The sequence below is a fragment of the Poeciliopsis prolifica genome, unplaced genomic scaffold (assembly GCF_027474105.1).
Source record: "Poeciliopsis prolifica strain line A6 unplaced genomic scaffold, Auburn_PproV2 SCAFFOLD015, whole genome shotgun sequence".
In the NCBI taxonomy this organism is placed as follows: Eukaryota; Metazoa; Chordata; class Actinopteri; order Cyprinodontiformes; family Poeciliidae; genus Poeciliopsis; species Poeciliopsis prolifica.
Window position 1 is genome coordinate 4,601,450 of NW_026562390.1, and position 14,532 is coordinate 4,615,981.

Genomic DNA, 14,532 nt, shown 5'->3' on the forward strand with positions numbered 1-14,532 from the left:
ATCTATCCCATTATACAGAAGAATGGGAGGAATGTGAGCAGCCCTCAAAATAAGTACAGTGGCTCAGAGATGAGAAGAATGACGTGGACAATAGCCCTGAGAGCAAATGTAAGAAAACACAAGGATTATGTCAAAAAATATAATGATAAAATATAATAAGATTTGACAAAAGATTTGATGAATATCACTTCATTCCACTACACTGAAACAGTAAAAGCAGCTCTTGTTCGCAGGCTTAAAAAGTGCAGTTTGGTAACTGCAGGACCTCAAAATATGTCTAGAGTCCTCAAGGTCCAATTAGTTATTACTATTTAAATAAAGTAAGCTTACTTACAAAATTGGAGACATGTCTGTGACATTTGCATAACTTCAAGCTATTACAAAATGCTTTTTTGTTTTTCAGTCACAGAAACATTTGGAAGTACATTTCTTTGGGTATGACTGGACGTGTTTAACTTCAGACTGTCATCATAACTGATCTCAGTTCAAGCCCAGTCTGACCTGTCCAAACTTGTCTAGTTTTTTCATTTCGTTTGGCCACAACTTACTAACACAAAAAGCTTCAGAACAAAAGACATTTGATTTCATCATGAAATTCATGCATGAATCATCCAATACTTGAATTAGATTTCATAACTGCACCAAGGCGTGATTTAGATATTGCTTAAAAATGCATTCCCGCACCATGGTGCTGCCACCAACATGCCACAGTGATTTGCTGTGTTGGTGTTCCCTTTACAAAAGAGAACACTGGAAGCAAAAAATACATTTGATTCAACCAGAACACCTTCTTCCACCTCCTTTTTATTACATTTCTGTGAAACCAATTTTACTTCAGCAATTTTTCTTAAATTATTATTATTAATAAACTCAGAGCTGTTGATTTCTTCAGCATTAAAAAACAGATACAGATAGACTTTATATGCTTTGACGACTTTTTTAGTGCATGGTGCACCATTTCTACTTTGCTTTTTCCATTTTCTTGCACATTAAACCAAGAAAAAAAAAGCCAATGATGTCTGCAGAATTACTTTATACTTTGTCATTCTGAGTAAAATATCGCAACGGTGGAAATTTGACAGGAGAATGCCGACAAACCCCTATTTTAATTTGGACATGTAGCAGGGAGCAGAAGCACACAGAAGCGCAAAGCTACACAAATCCATCCCCTCCCACTGAATCCGATGCCACATCTGCAGACGGTGTAGGAGTGGTTTACAGTAAAACCACCGAAGCTACAGAGAAATTACAGAAGTAAATCAAACACTCTCAGTCTGTGCTCAATCCCAGATGTATCTTTATACTTTTGTTTTTAGCAGGAGCGTGGGCTGCCCACATCCCACCTCAAACCTCTGTTGGCTTAACACTTTATTGCTTGGATCGGAGAGACAGCAGAGTGGGCACTTCTTGCAGATGCAGAGGATGAAACTACAAGGAAAGCCATGGCTGCACTGTGTCTTTAAAAGAGAAGGTTACATGCATGTGTGTTTCACTGACTCCTTGTAAATATTTACTTTGCATGGACTGTCAGTTTCAATTAGACAGTGAACATGAATGGGAGTGGAGGTATAATTAAGAATGTAAGACAGCTGGGGAGAGAGAGAGAGATGACAGATGTGGTCTACTCCTTTGTAAAGGTCTTGACTTTTATATTATATCCACATGATAGCATGAGTTGAATTCACACACACACATGCAAGCGTGTGCACATTTCCAAAGAAGTGCAAGTCACTACTATAAAAACCAAAAAAAAAAAGAAGAAAAAAGAAAACTCCCAGTGATTCAGATGTTTCTCATCAGTGGAAAAGCAGTTTGTTTTTGGTGGAACCTTTTGGCTGACCTAGTAAATCCTATTTTTCTTTTTGAGATGTGCAGGTTAGCACAAAATGTTCAGCGTTTTTTTTTTCTCCCCAAAGAGGATGTTAGGTGGGTCTGTCTGTGTGTGTAAATCTGGGGCCGTGCGCATCAAGTTGTTATATACCTCCCATCCTCAAAGGATATCTGTGTGTGTGACATGGAAGTGAGGGGAGCATGCAGGAAACAGGCCGTCTGTCTTACTATCATCCATCATTGGTGTGCCACGCCAAATCACACACAAAACTGGCAGAAGCACAGAGCCTCCAAAGGTATCCACAGTTTCTTTTTTCTGATTGTGTCAGTGTTAACTGCAAGGTATTTTATTAGGATTTTACATAAGAGAATTGCACCAAGTAGTGTACATTCGAGGAAAACAAACAACAGTTGAGGAATTGTTAATTAGGCAAGGCTAATTGTAGATGTTGTACAATTGCTGGGATTATTAGTTAATCTCATGGTTTGCAACATTCTGCTTTGAACAGTGAAGTTGTGAAAATGTTCCTTTAATGTCTGAACAGCATAAATCACTAGGAGAAGCAGCTGTAATGCTTCCTTCAGGTCCTAGAAAAGTCAAGCGATTTGGAAAATGGATTCTGCACTTGAGTTTCCTCTTACAGGTTGGATTATATAACCAGACAACATCGGCCGGCCCTTGTTTCCTGCTGTGCTGCGTTATCGTTCTGCAGGAGTGAGAACTCCATCCCTGCCAAGGAGAAGAAAGGGATGACTGTTTCATCTGATACTCAAACAGATCCTCTCTGCTGGTTCGAAGCCCGCTCAAGGATGACAGCAGGAGAAAGCACTCGCAGATGACGACTGACGTTTGAAACCTTAGTCATCGATTGCATAATCAAACACCTGCATTTCCCTTGTTGTTTCACCATATAAAGGCTGGAAAAGGGATTTTTTTTTTTTTTTGCTGTGGAGGTTGTATCCATAATCACCAAACTAACCCACAGACAGAGAATGACATAATAGATTAATGAGGTTTTACAGAAAACAGTTACTTCAACGAAATAAAAACATTGTCTTTATGATTGACTATGGATTGTTTATTTTAGAAAGTGCAGGATGATAAAGGCATATGTGATTCACAGATATTATTTTTGCAGTCAAAACTAAATTTAATCTGATGCCTTATCAAGTTTGAGCAAAGCTGATAAAAGTGAAAGACTAAGCTAAAATAAAAATAAAATAAATTATGATGTCAACCCAGTTGAGGCTGCGTGGTGTACATGTTTTCTAGCTGCAGTCGTTCAGTGACCTTTCTGTTCTGCAAAGTGAAAACACAGATTATTGCCCCCATATTGTCTCCAGACAGGGTCAGGGGGCTTCCAGGGGCTGAGTCAGACCTCTTACTGGAAGGCCTGCCTGCGTCACACATCTTCCTTTTCACTCTTTCTCTCCTCACCCACACCCCTCTGTTTATCTCACATCAGGGTTCTGTTTCTCATCACTTGGCTAACACGATGCATAAATATTAGCCAAAATGCACAGCACCAGCGATCACATTTAATGACATCCTGTATTGCAGATTCTAAATGCAACACTGAAAGGAATTCCTCACAGTGAGAAGCGGTACTGCCAAAGCGCCGCACCCCTCTGCTCCAAAGTCTCATAATAGCCCACTCCCTTCCCCGATTCTCGGGTTCAACCCCCTCCCTTCTTTCCCCTCTTTTCCCGAACTGTAATGATCTCACACAGCTGTCACTGTGTAATCCCATCCACACTCATGGCAGCATACATGTCCCCTGCTGCTGGGGGCTTACACCACTTGTTTTGTGTGTGTCACAATTTCCCTGAAATCCAAAATTCAGTGGAAGTCAAAGATGTCGCAACTTGTATAATTCTGCAGAGAACACGCTTCATCATTTTAACAAATTAAAAAAACATTTTTTTCCATTGGAAACAAACATAATTTCAGTTGAAAAGTGAAAATCCTGGGAAGTTTTACAATCTTCCTAACCCTTCTAATATGCAAATATATTTTTGTGCATGTGCAATTAATTGTTTTGGCGTCAATATAATTCATATTGGCATTGAAATTATTGAGATGCTGGCAGTGTATGACTACATACTTTGTGTTGCCATTTTATCCAAACATAAAAATCAAACTTGACTTGTTTCCCTGCTATCTTTGAGTATTTTGCAGTTTTTTTTGGACAAAAATGCTCAAATGTAAAAAAAAAAAAAGAATTACCTCCATTAGGGCATTTCAATAAGGATTAATTATAACCCCGGTTCGAACCAAAAGAGGGACCAATATTATTTAATTGTGGGTGTTTTGCTGAACTATACAAACAGTAGATTGGTTGTCAAAGCAGGTACAAAATGTCCCCCAGGCGGATTTTCTGCATGGTTGGTACAAAATGCCCACATGTCAAAAAAAGCATGTGTACCGAATGAGAACCCTTACTGAGTCAATGAAGGAATTTGTTCTCATTGTTTTTTACTGTTATGCCTTGAAGTTTGAAACTGAAAAATATCAACAATAAATTTGAGCAGTAGAATGTGCCACAATTAATCTTAAAGGAAGTTCATAGTTTTTAGACTGAAAGCTTTTGGCATTTCTTTATACTTAAATGTTTTTGTGCCAAAGAAAGAAAACACTTAGTATTAGGGTGTGAATAATTTGGTAATTTCCAGAAAGACTCTGCTTTAACCAGGAAAAGGTTTTTAAGTCAAAGCAGTTATGTCAAGGACGTCTCTTAGATTTTTGCTGCATTTCAGTCGCAGCTTTTGTGAGTTGATCCAAACCTTTTATGTTCTTCTAACAGTGATAAAAATTAGCAACCATCATGGACCAAAATTTTATCAACCCATCAAATGTGAAGCGTTTAATATTTGAAAATGAGGTCAACATCATGAGTAGAAAATAAAATGAAGAAATGTGTCTTTAAAGCCTCGATTTATGTTTTATTTATGGAAAACACCAACATTTTTCAAGAACCGAGGAATTAACACAAATTTCAACTTATTTTTATTCATATTGAGAAGAATATGGTAAATTCCTAGCTGGGTATTAATCAGAAAAAGACATATTTATTGTACCTTACATATTTATGTTATTAGAACATCAACAAGTATAATTAAATGTCATCCTGATTTAAGGTGACACCTCAAAAACCACAAAAACCAGCCTCCACTTCAGAGGTCATGGCAAGGGCAAGTTAGTGTCTTGCCCTTGTTGGGCAAGACACTAACTATCGAGTTTGTTGTTAACACAACAGATATTTGGTGAAGGCCCATCTTTCATAAATGCAGGCAATGCCAAACAAAAAGAGTGTGATGTCATATCCAGCAGATAACAATTCAAACAGATGTTGAAAATATGATTGCGTGAGATCAGTTTTAATACATTTACAATAGCAGCTTTGACTTCATATGTAACAGGAAATCTTCATCAACACTTTTGGCAGCCGGCGATGTGAACCATTCACAAAAGGAGACAAGTCTTTAAAAGTATTCATAGAATCTGCTGAACGTCAATTACTACCAGTGAAAGATGCAAGTGCCTGCATGTCTCTGCCTGCATTGGAGCGCTTTTGTCTCAGAGTGTTTCAGGTCCATGAATAGATGACCACAGCCGGAAGCTGTGCGCTAAGGGTGCTTGGCGTGGGAGCGTAGGAGTCGGATTATTGAAATGAGAAGACCCCGCAGCCCCAAACGAATCAGAAATCAGCTATTTTTGCCTGAATGGTGATGTGTCAGAATGTAAGAGGCGTCTGTGATCAGAGAAACCAAGTGCCGCCTACAACCTCAGAACCCGGGTATGCTGCAAGACTAAATCGGTGTTTATGTAATTTGACATTTATGCAAGGGAGAAAAGGATCTGCCTGGATGAGGTGGATGGTGGTAATTGAGGGGGCGGGTGCATGTGCAGCCATCTTGCTTTAATTGCAATACATTAAGTGAAATTAGAACGTGGGAAGGTGCGTTTTATATATATTTTACAGTATGCTCTAACATTTAGAAAAGCAGATGAGGTGTCTGAAATATGTTTGTACAGTCATACTAAGTGAAAAGTTCATTCTGTCCAACTTCACTGGTATCTACATGGACATACCATAAAGACACTGGTAAAAAAAAAAGTCAACGTTGTATTTCTGTTGTTTCCCAAGAATGCTGTTGCCATGATCTCCTGAATTTCTCTCTAATTCAGGCAAAACTTTGTTATGAGTTGAATGACGTCTCTTAGGTTGTGGGATGATGAAATCCTTTTGGTTCCCTGGGAGTAGGGATTATACTCCCACTGAGAGTCAACAACTGATTACATATTTACACAAATCAGGTGCAATTAAATGGCTTAGGAGAGCTGCAGCACAAGCAATTTACTGGCAAGGACCACGCCACAACACACAGCTTAAAAGATTTCTGGGAGAGATTTGTGGATGTTGTTGGAGAAGCAAATTTGATGGAATCATGTCGGGAGAATTGCTGCTGGAGATGGAGACTCAGAGATGTGGTTCTGTCTCAGTACATTGACTCCTAAAGGCCAAACAAGGACCCTCCCAGATGTTAGGGCAGTATGTGAAGAGGGTAAGAGGTTACAGAAAATGAGGGATGAAGGAAGTAGAGATGAGAGCAATGAGGTATGAATGAAAGATGGAGGCAACGAGGGGTGAAAGAAAGATGGGATCCTTTGCTACATTCTTCTTGCTATTTAAATTTTTAACCTTTTCCTTTTGTTTTTATAGAAACTTCATCACGTCTGGCATTCTGTTTAGTTGTGACACCTTCCTCATGCAATAGATGACTCACTTGGTCCTGTATTTCAGTGTTTCTAGACTTGTTTCTTGGCTGAGGTTTGGTTGTGACTAACTAGCTTTTAAAACCAGCTCAGAGATCATCTGTTTAGTTGCATTTTTCTCCAAGATGAAGCTGCCACTGCTGTTAACTTCTTGCTTTTCTCTAACGTAAAAGTACTTTTTTTGTACCGTGCCTGGAGATGGCATCTGTTGGGAACTGGCCCTATTTGAACTGAATTGAGTTAAATGAGGTGCTGAAAGAATTAATCATATTAGGAAAAGGAGGTACTGATGCAGGCTGTTGGGGTGAAGAAAGAAGGAGTACATGAAGCATGATGAAGAAAGTAAGGATAAGGAATTAAAAGAATCAATTGTGGAAAAATGTGTGAGATGAATGTAAGAGGTGTGGATGGTGGATGAAGTAATGAAGAAATAGATGAGGAAAGAAGAAGGTAGGAATGAGGAGTGTCAGAGGCAGGGAGGAAGAATGAGAGATGAAGGATCTATGGATGAAGCAGGTATGAATGAAGGATGAAAGAATAAGCGAGGTAGGAACGATGGATGAGGAACCACGGCTAGCAGATGACGACAGTAGCGCAATGGGAAAATGGATGGGGGATGATAGAGATTTGGATGAAGGGTGAGGGCTTACTGAGGTCTAGATAGGGAACGAATGAGGCAGGAATACAGGATGAATAATGAAGGGATAGTGGATTAATGAGAATAGGATAGGGGGCGAATGAGGTAGGAATTTAGGGTGCATCAGGTTGGGAAAGGGAACGAATGAGGTTGGGATGATGGATAAGAGTCTAAAGATTGACGAGGTTTGAAAAAGAAACATCTAATAGTAACAGAGGGTGGACAATGCTTTGCAGGAGAGTTGAGTATAAAAGACATATAAATGCAATCACACCTTTAATTACCCAGACTGCAGGGTAGTTAGATGGGGGGTTGAGGCGTGGCCCTGCTGCTAAACCATACTCCATTTGTATGACTGGCTTTAAAGAGTTCTCAGAGCACATGATGTGGGAAAGTGATCAAATAAAGTAAAAAATAAAACGTGTTTACAATCCCACACTCTCAAGCATTTTTGATTAAAAGTAGAATCAAGATACCCAAAAGGTTGTAAATTTCCTTTAAAATCTTTTATGTCAGAGTTTAAAACCATAATGAATCACTGTTTTAATTGCTCTCCTGCTCATCAAGGACACAATTTCTAATATAAACATCAAAAGTAGAAACTTTTTGTTCCCAATTAGCATATTAATTAAGACATCTTGCCCACACTGCAATCCTGTGAAATGTTTATTGGAAAAATGAGGTGCCCAAATCCCCCCCTAGAAATCCTCCATTAAAGCAGGTTCACTAAAATAAGACAAAGTGTAGTTTATGAGCTGCATTTTTAAAAACTGATATCAAAAGTAAACCTTCAGATCTACATAACTCCTTGTTCCACCACATCATATCTCATTCCACGAGGCAAACTAAAATAATGTTGAAAGGCCCCAAATAAGGACAAAACTTGACCTACTTGTGTCAGATATGAGCTCAAGCAGTCAAAGACCCAAAGCCTTAAATTTACACACTGGTTTTTTAAAACAACATGCAAGCATGGGGCAATCTGCTCAAACCACAGGTTAGATTTGAGCTTCATTCACCAGTTTCAGCTGGTCTTGACTTTTTCAGCTGTTTCAGGTTAGAGTGGAGATAAGTGATGTCAATATAAATAAAATTTATTTCAGATACAGTGTATGAGCTGTGGGGTTACATCAAGAAATAGTTCAACGTCGCTTTGAATAGTTTGACGTAAGTAAAGATCTGTCATAGAAAGATGGAGTCTTGGTAATGAATAGAGCTCTGAAAATTAGCACATTTGCCTTTTTAACCACTGCTGCACTGATTGCAAAGTTCAGAAGTGAACACCACCTTTATGCTGAAAATAGCTAAAAAAACTTGTGCTGAAATTTGGAGGCAATTCACTCCATTAGCAACACGACCCTGCAGAAGACAGTGAGGGAAAACCGATGGTCATCTCAGGTCTGTTGAATAGAAACTGTAATGTTTTAATACCTCTTCAATAACTTTAATACAGATTTTTTTTACCTGGTCAATTCAAAACTACAAAACTACAAGATTTACAGCTGTAATTGCAGTAAAACGTTGTCCTCACTTTCACAGTTCCATTAAAAGACTATTAGTATTGTGAAGTTCAATTGGAGATTAAATAAAATGAACCCCGAAGACTTATGATGAAACATGTGTAAAGCATATCGGTATTATAAGTTGTATTTTAGTCTATTTAGAGTATTTATGGTATATTATTGATAGGGTGGAGTTTTGTTTCTGTTTTTGTCTTGTTCTTTTTTGAATGTTAATATGTTTAAAAATGTTGGTTCATTAAAATGGAAAATTATTAAAACAGTTTTGAAAAAAAAAGGTGGATCCAAAATTAAATGGGGGGTCTACTTACAATCCACATTACTTTGAAATGTTTTATTTTGTAAACATCTTTGTTCTTCTGTTTTACAGTTATGTAGTAGTTTTGATGGTCTGTCTCTTTATAGGCTGCTTCATTTACAGCCTTTTGACTCGTAAGCCACCGAGACCACCACACATCCACACAGAAACGCATTCCTGGGGGGAAACCTTACACCTTCCATATTTCAGCTCTCCAACAAAAACACCAGCTCCTCTTGCAAGCCCTGAACACAGAACCAACCGAGGAGAGGCTCAGCCAATCAGAATCTTGGCAGAGTTCGATTTTTGTGCCAGCTCTTCGAGGATTGGTCCGTGTATTCCTTTGAGGCTGCCGCCCCTCCGCTGATTGGCTAGTTTTCCCGGCTCTAGTGAAGTCATTTGAATACGTTTCGCTTTGTGGGGCTCAGTCAACACAGCCCTGCTGGTTCAAATAATTGACTCAAATATCAGGAGCGGAGACACACAATGAAGGAGAGTGCCATGCGGAGACATTGCTGATAGACTTATGTGATCTTTTTAGCGATAGTGTCGAAGATTTTGTAGGTAGTTTAGATAGAAATAGCTCTTTTTCGAGTGAAAACGCTTTTATTCGGACTTTGAGCGCCATAAGTAAGAGGTAAGTTTTTTTTTCCTCTTTTGCTTAAGAGTTATGTCTACATTTAGCTGCACCTTAAAGTTTTCACTTGATTTTTTTTCCTTAGACAATGTACTTGCATACATTTTAAAAAATATTAAGCATCACAAAAAGACTGAACAGCCTAAAAACAGCGTGACATCAACACGTTTCTAACAGTTTTTGGTTCTTGGAAAGACAAATGCAAAGCTTAGCCTCTCGAGGTGACAATAATAATAATATTGTCCAATTTCTTCCCTGTGGAGTCACTGCATTTGTTGTTGTTATTGTTTACCGCCCATGTGAGTTTATAATTAGGCTGGCAGTCAGAAAGAAGCAAACATTACTCACCCAGCACCTGTGGTTGCACAGCATGGTTTCTCTACAGTCAGCCTCCACTGTTTTTTAACTGTGTTATGACTCAGTAAGAAGCTCATAATGTGGAACAGGCGTGTGGTCTGCTTATGGATTTTGAGTGTGTGTGTGTGTGTGTGTGTGTGTGTGTGTGTGTGTGTGTGTGTGTGTGTGTGTGTGTGTGTGTGTGTGGAGCTTGATGTTTGGCCAGACTGTTTTTTTTTTATTTTTAAAAAGGCTTTATTCCTCCCTTCATTGGCTGTAATCTGGCAGCTGAAAGCATAACTACCATCTCAAATTATTGGTTAACCTTAGTTGCTGTTCCTACAGAAGCGATATGGTCAGATTTGAAAATATTGAAATAAAGTTAGAATGTTCCATGTAGTAATTGGTGAAGTTTTGTGATTTTATGTAATTCACGTTGAAATTAAATAAAGGGATAAGTGTTTTACTTTATTTTATTTACCCTGCCAAAAGTTGCAGAAAAACAGTATAATATACAAAAGTAATGTAAAGTACAGGATTACAGTTTTATATAATGTTTGTTTTTATGTAAACTTAAGCAAAAATGAAAATAGAATGAAGTAAATAATACTCCTCAAGTACGTTTTGTGTGGAATATTTGAGCTTTTCTGGCAATGTGCAGAAACAAGTGGGAGAGGGTCTGTGCTGTGTGTGTGGTCCAACCTGTAAACAAAGCTCCGGTCACTCCAGATCCCATTAAAAGAAGTAGGAACGGTACTATGGAAAGTTTCAACAAGCTTTTAAAATCTTTTCTGACAAGCAGTCTAAGGCGTTCCTACAGTCTTGAAAAGTACACAGAAACAAACAGGACAAAACCATGCACATACATATCTAGGGAGAATTTGGAAAGACCATTGTTTGCAAAGACTAATGTTCTTTCTAACAATTTTTAGGAGCGCTGAATTAGGTTTGAAGACAACAGAAACTGTGTGTGTGAGCTTAGAGGAGATAAAGTCTCGATCCTTTTTATGTCTCTGGGTTAATACTGTACTAGCCCATCAAATAAGCAGCAGGTGTGTTTGTGACACCAACCTGAAACCACAAGCCATCCCTTGCTTCAATGCACTGCTGGAGAACCTGTTTATCCGTGAATCTGGTTTGGGCTCTGGTTCCTTTATCAGATTGTTGTAATGGTCACTGGGTCTGCCTAAAGTGGCTGCAGGATCCCCTTCTGACCCGCACGCTTCCTCAAGCGTTTGTTTGGACTCTGGGCTGTTTCCTCGTTATTTTAGTAGAGCACTTTTCCCGCTATGTGAATGACGTGGGAAAGCTGCATGATGAATTGGCTGTGAGTTACCAGGGCTGTTAAAACAATGTTCAATAACCGTCAAACACACTAATGTGTTAAGTATAAGTAAGTGGTTGATTATGTTGTTCAACTGTCATGAGAAAAATGCTAAAATATGCCTGCTTCTGTGAAGCTCACTTTATTTTGTGTTTGTGTTGTTAGAACTAAAAATGGACCCTTTATTGATTGCTACCAATTTTTGGCTTTGTTTGAGGATAGAACTATCCACTCACAAGTTTCTAACCTTTATTTGATTGTAATTAAACTAGAATTAGTTTACCTATGAACATGCTACTTGATTATGTGTTTTAAAGACAGAAAAGGTGGGAGTTTTCACTTTATGCATAACAGATTTCATCCATACTGAACTTTGTTTTTTTACATTTACTGTATACTTTTATGTTTTGTTTAAAAAGACTGCATTAAAATAAATGTGTCTTTTCAAAATAAGTGGGCTTTTATTAATCAGAAGTTTAATAAAAATATATAAAAAGCCAGGATGTCTATATCCAACCTGCTAATAAAAGAAAAAAAAGGCTGATTTTGATCACTGACTGATTGTTTAGTGCATCAGTTGTTAGAATGAAACCAAAACCTTGGAAGGTTACTCCTGACTTTAACTTTTTAACTTAATTCAACAGAGTTGCAGCAAGTCCGAAACCAAAATCAGGAGTAACAGGAAGAACTTTCTAAACTAGTAAATGTGTGAGTTTTGACCTCTGAGATTTTCTTTTGACCTTACAACAAAGATGGTGGCTGAGATCTTTTCTTGGTTTCATTTTCTTCTCTAAAAAGCTTCACTTAGCAGTTTTGTTGGCTCTACTCAGGTCTCATTAGCTCTACGTATGGATCTGTTAGTGGTTGAGAGCATGTATGGGTGTAACCAAAAGTATTTAAATGAAAAGTGATGGTTTTACATGTGCTTGTGCAGCACATGTAAAACCATCACTTGCAATGGATGACAAAGGATCCATGTGATCTAAGTACGGGTTAACAAGTCTGACTTAGGAATGTCCTTCAGTGTCGAATGCATTCCTTGCTCACACCTCATACCTGTTGTTGTCTTATTGGTGTCAAAGTACGTGAGGTGCAGAGTTCAGCAGAGATAGCAGCTCTCTACATTGGCCTGTTCCACTCTGACAAGCTGTTTTAAGCTCCTCTTATCAGATGCAGGGTGTTTCTTCAGTCCTCGAAACCTCCCAAATGTTCAGTGTGTGTTGACCTATGCTTCATGCTGGACTTCAGACTATGAGGTTTCTGTTGTACTAATTAAACTGGATTCTGCTTTCAGATAAGCATCCAGACTTTATAGAGCTGCACAAGTGGTTCAGCGGATGAGAGTTGTTGTTGTTGTTTTATTTGTCTTGGGAATATCTGTGCAAACAGTTTTTTGTTTTGTTTTTGGTTAGAGTGTACAGTCAATTTGCTTTGAATAAGCATAAGTCAGAATGACTGAGCTAGCCGCAGTTTGCATGCTATTTTTCATGAGTGCAAAGTTTTGCTGTCGGTCAGTGCTGTGTATGCATAAATGTGAAACCTCAAAGTCTGTTTTGTACAATTTTTGGAGTTGCTGCTGTGTCTGTCCGCGAAACGCTTGAGTCAACATGTTGGTCTGGAGGTACTCCTCTTCCCAAGAGCACACAGACATTTACATTTGCACCTAAATGTGGTCAGAAGATTCTGACTTTCTGGCTCAAACTAAGGTTTACATGTACGACTGATTGAAAAGTGATCCTAGGAGCCAGAGAGTGTGAAAGCTGCTGTGTGTGTCCAATGTGCTCTGATCTCTTCTGATCTCCTCCTGGGTGTCTTTGAATATTTGTTAATGCCATGACAGGAGAGATAATGCCTCTATTGTTGTAGAACCCCCACCATCTCATTGGTCTCAGCAACGCACTGTGCTTGTTTTGAAACCACGCTGAACGTGGAAACCTTAAAGATGGTGCATCAGAAAAAAAAGGTATGCAAAATTAGGAATACAACAAAAACACATAACTGTATGAATCAATCAAAACTGACTTCAAAAGCATGCTAACTATTTTAGATCTTTGTGGAGAGATTTGTTGAGAAATCTTTTGACTAGATGTCGATTTTTAGCTTGAGGATGGCTGACTGACTGTCTGAAACGCTGAATTCCAGTTTGTTTTATATCAGTAAAAACAAAACTCTTTGACATCAATGCAGTTACCTAGAGAAGAAGACTCTTTCAGTATCAATGTGGAAAATTTACTTCTTATGAAAGAGATCAAGAATTCTATCTGATAACAGGAAGGCTGAACAAACCAAAGTGTTGTTGTTTTCAAAATATGTGTGTAAATGGGGCGCACTCTTATTTGGAAATGTTAGAAATTTTTGAGAAATCTCCATCTTCTGCTGCTTAATGCTAACGATGCTAACCAAAAAGATGCTAAAACAGTTGAAAATTTAATTGTTTTGTCTTCATTTTAAGTGTACTCAAATTTTAGTTCAACAGCAAACTTTGTGAGATCGCCTTTGCTTCTAAAATATAAATAACTGATGTGTGACTGTGGCAGGAGTTTATAAGAATACAGAAAAATCAGAATTGTTTTCAGTCAGTATCGACAGATCAAAGATTTACAAAAAAATAAAAAATAAGGTCATCGGAAATTTCCCACAAAACAGTGTTGGTGTGTCGCCAATACTTCAGGAAAAGTTTTCTGAATTTCTGTCTACCCACATCAAACCGACCTACAAGGCTGTAGTTTCAAAGTTTGCAAGCGAGCGAATGCAAACGATCCCCTTTAATATGAAGCTATTTTCCCGATGCCATTTTTAATCCGTCCGAAAAGGAATCCAACCTATGATTTAGAAAGAGTGCAATTTCAGCACCGCAGCTTGAAAGCCACAACAACCCAAAACGGGGTCAACTATTCAGGAAGTGGGTCTGGAAAAAAATCGCCACTGGTTTCAAATTCTGAGACGTGTTACCCCTCTGAAAACATAAACACAGAGCCACAGAGGAAATATCAGCCATTGGACTGTTATCTCAACTTTTAACGTCTTTGACTTTGTTTTTCGGTGAAAACGCTGTGATCTTTCAACCGAGTCAGAAGGTTAACAGCAGGCTGAGATCACAGAACACAAAGTTGGACAGGCCTCCTCAGGCAGGATGCCAGAAGCTGCGGTATCCTTGTGACTGTGTGTGTTTG